The sequence below is a fragment of the Micropterus dolomieu genome, linkage group LG02 (genome assembly GCF_021292245.1).
Source record: "Micropterus dolomieu isolate WLL.071019.BEF.003 ecotype Adirondacks linkage group LG02, ASM2129224v1, whole genome shotgun sequence".
In the NCBI taxonomy this organism is placed as follows: domain Eukaryota; kingdom Metazoa; phylum Chordata; class Actinopteri; order Centrarchiformes; family Centrarchidae; genus Micropterus; species Micropterus dolomieu.
This window is the reverse complement of record NC_060151.1, coordinates 20,831,292-20,834,763: the sequence shown is the minus strand read 5'-3', so window position 1 is coordinate 20,834,763 and position 3,472 is coordinate 20,831,292. Positions and strand designations below refer to the sequence as shown.

Sequence of the window (3,472 nt, the reverse complement as noted above, 5' to 3'; positions counted from 1 at the left end):
CAAAAGTAGACTAGGAGCCAGAGCGTTCAGCTATCAAGCTCCTCTCCTGTGGAACCAGGTTCCAGTTTGGGTTCAGGAGGCAGACACCATCTCCACATTTAAGAGTAGGCTTAAGACTTTCCTCTTTGATAAAGCTTATAGTTAGGGCTGGCTCAGGTGAGTCCTGAACCATCCCTTAGTTATGCTGCTATAGGCCTAAACTGCCGGGGGATTTCCTATGATACACTGAGCTCCTCTCTCCTCTACCTCCTCTCCCTCTGTATGCAAACTCATCCCATTATTGCATGTTACTAACACAACTTCTCCCCTTTCCAGTAGTCTTGTGCTTTCTCGTCCCTCTCTTCTCTCCTCTCACTTCCTGCAGGTGTTTCTGGCTCTGGAGCTGTGGAGTCTGGATCTGTGGTTGCGAGTCACCTGCTGACCCCGTGTTCCTGCTCGACACCCTCTGCTACAACAACTATTGTTACTAGTCCTATTGTTATTATTGTTATTATAATCATTAACATTACGACTCTTACCATTAACACTACTATAAATATCTATACCATTTTTCATTTAGTCTATAGTAACATCACCTTTACTGTCTGTACCTCTGTGTATATATTGTGTAGGCTGCCTCTCTCCCCTCTCTCTCCTTCTATCCCTCTCTTTTTCTCTCTGTTCCTCTCCTGCCCTCTTTCTCTCTCTGTTCCTCTCCTGCTCTCTCTCTCTCTGTTCCTCTCCTGCCCTCTTTCTCTCTCTGTTCCTCTCCTGCTCTCTCTCTCTCTGTTCCTCTCCTGCCCTCTTTCTCTCTGTTCCTCTCCTGCTCTCTCTCTCTGTTCCTCTCCTGCTCTCTCTCTCTCTCTCTCTGTTTCTCTCTCTCTCTCTCTTGCTCTCTCTCTCTCTCTCTCTCTCTGAGTGGAAGGTGAGTGAGTGGTGGTGTGGTGAACGCTGCGTTGAGTGAGTTTCCAAACTTTTATATGTTTATGTGTGTCTTTTGTCTCTTTATATCGTGTTAGTTGAGAGTTTTGTCTGTTGTGGTTGTGTTTGTTGGTGGCGTTGCTTCCAGCCTGGCTGGGCAGCATGCCCGTTGTAGATGTGGAAGTGGATTTTGTGAAGCTGACACGCCGACATGCAGTGAAGTTGGTGCCGTATGGCGTCAGCTGCTCGGTGGAGGAGGCGAGTTTAGCGGTGGGAGAGCTGGTGGGTTATGGCAGCATTAAGTCTGCCTCCAGCATGAACGGAGCCATTGTGGTGTTTTTAGATCACACTGACAAAGTAAACGATGTGGTAGAAAAAGGGGTAATTATTAAAGATAATTTTTCCCCGGTTCTCCCTCTGGTTAACCCTGCCAGGAAAGTTACCATCTCCAACGCTCCCCCGTTCTTAAAAAATGACTTATTGTTAAAAGAGCTATCCAGGTATGGACAGGTGGTGTCCCCCATCAAGATGGTGTCCCTGGGCTGTAAATCTCCATTGTTAAAACACGTTGTTTGTCACAGAAGACAGGTTTTCATGGTGCTAAAGAACAACTCGGCAGAAATTAATTTATTATGTGGACGGATTTAATTACATGGTGTTTGCAACTTCGGAAACCATGAAATGTTTTGGCTGTGGTGCAGAGGGCCATCTAATTCGCTCATGTCCGAAAAACATTTTAAGAGAGCAGGGAGATGTTGCGGCGGCGTCGGCCGCTGCCGCGGTGCCCAGCGCGGCTACCGCTGGCGCAGCTGGCGGGGCTGCGGAAGCTGCCGCGGTGCCTGGCGGGGCTCCCACTACTGGCGGTGCGGCCCTTTCTCCCGATACCGGTGGCGAGGCCCCCGGTACCGATGGGACTGCGGCACCTGACGCGGTGCCAGGCGTAGCTGCGGCTGATGCGGCCGCGTTGGAGGGTCCCGGTGGATGTTCCTTGGCCAAGGAAGTCGCTGAGAGATTGTCTGATAATAAAATCCATAATGTCCAGTGTGTCTAATGTTGAACTGCAAGAAAGAGAAAGCGGACAGGGAGACACAGAAACAGAACTGAACATTGACCAGGGAGAAAATGAGAACAACAGTGAACAGGTGTATAACAGTCAGTTGAATGAATGTTCTCAGAGCAGCAATATTTCAGTGTGTTCTGACTTTATTGAGGATGAGGATTTATCTGATGAGGATCTAATGAAAATCGCACAGAAGAGAAAGAGCACAGAAAGTGTTCAGAGCAGAGCTAAAGTTGCCAAATGAAAGAAAGACAGAAAAACACGCTCATTAGAAAACAGTGATTTCACACAAGAGGAGGGGAGCAGCAGCTACACTTTAGCTCAAATACAAAAGTTCCTTCAGGACACTAAGGGTCTCAGGCTGTTGAAGGTTGAGAACCTTTTCCCAGACCTGAAACTGTTTGTCAGTTCAGCTCAACCTCTTACCAGAGCTTCAGGAGGTTTTGGTGATGAAGGCCTCACAGAGCAGGAGATATATCGCCTCAGAAAGCTGATCATTAAGGTGAAAGCTCAAATTATTGGTGATGATGTTTAAACAGCCTCTTCTCTTCTTTTTCTTCCTGACATGTTTGTTTTGTGTTTCTTTATTATTTTTCTCTCTCTCCATGGGTCACTTTAAAATTGGCACTTTAAATCTAAATGGAGCGAGGGACGACACAAAGAGAGCTGCCCTTTTTAAACTCATGGAGTTTAAGCAGCTAGACGTACTGATGGTTCAGGAAACACACAGTAACTCTGAAAATGAGAGTCAGTGGAAGAAAGAGTGGCCAGGGCAGGTTGTTCTGAGCCATCAGTCCAGCTGCAGTGGAGGGGTTGGGCTTTTTTTCTCCAGAGGTTTCCTGCCTGCATCTTGTGAGGTGGAGGAAGTCATTGAAGGCTGTCTACTGAAGGTTAAAGTTCAGTATGAGAATATAAAGATGAATTTGATAAATGTCTATGTCCCATGTAATGCTGCGGAAAGGCTGCATGTGCTGAGTGTTTTAAGCAATACTGTCAGAAAATGCAGTAGTGATGAGTTTTTATTCTTGGGAGGTGATTTTAACTGTACAGAGAATCCACAGCTGGACAGGAATCACCAGGAGCCTCACAGGGCCTCCTCACAGAGCCTACAACAGCTCATAGAAACACACGAGCTGTGGAGGAGCTTTAATAAAAGTCAGAGACAGTACACATGGAGTCACTGCAAAGAGAATGTTTTATCTCAGGCTAGATTAGATCGGTTTTACTGTTTCAAGCATCACATCAATGTCTTTAAAGGTTGTTTTATTAACCCTGTGGGTTTTACTGATCACTGTCTTGTTTATTGTTCTGTTTTTATTAAAAACGTCAGATTGAGCAGTGCTTATTGGCATTTTAATACTGCACTGTTGCATGACAAAGCCTTTAAGTCTGTTTTTGAGTTTTTCTGGCTCACTCACAGAGAAACTAAGGCTGATTTCAAATGTATTCAGCAGTGGTGGGACTTTGGAAAAAGCCAGATTAAACAGCTGTGTCAGCAGTACACTCGCAATG

General features: G+C 46.0%; 1 protein-coding gene across 1 annotated transcript in view; it reads left to right on the top strand.

Annotated features, from left to right (window-relative positions):
* The window catches only part of LOC123958568 (myosin heavy chain, fast skeletal muscle-like), a 90,944-nt gene that overhangs the window by 7,362 nt on the left and 80,110 nt on the right, over positions 1–3,472 (top strand). The window lies entirely within an intron of this gene.